A 291-nucleotide genomic window follows, 5' to 3' on the forward strand; every position below is an offset into this window, starting at 1 on the left:
CTGGCTCACTATCCATGCAAACATGCAAATGCAAGGAGTCATGTGACATAAGTGATGAGTGTACCGTGAGGTAGTGACTCAGAAAAAGGTGGGCATGCCGTGGAGGCAGCGGCCCGAACAACTAGGTGTGTCGCAGAGGCAGTGACGAAAGGGATGGGCATGACGTGGAGGCAGTGGCCTGGAGAAAGGTGTACCGTAGCAGCAGAGACCAAAAGTGATGGGCGTGCCTTGGAGGCAGTGGCCCAAAAATGTGTACCGAGGCGGCAGGGACTCCGGGAAAGGGGGGAGTGT

This window comes from Phalaenopsis equestris, unplaced genomic scaffold, assembly GCF_001263595.1.
Source record: "Phalaenopsis equestris unplaced genomic scaffold, ASM126359v1 Scaffold000403, whole genome shotgun sequence".
In the NCBI taxonomy this organism is placed as follows: domain Eukaryota; kingdom Viridiplantae; phylum Streptophyta; class Magnoliopsida; order Asparagales; family Orchidaceae; genus Phalaenopsis; species Phalaenopsis equestris.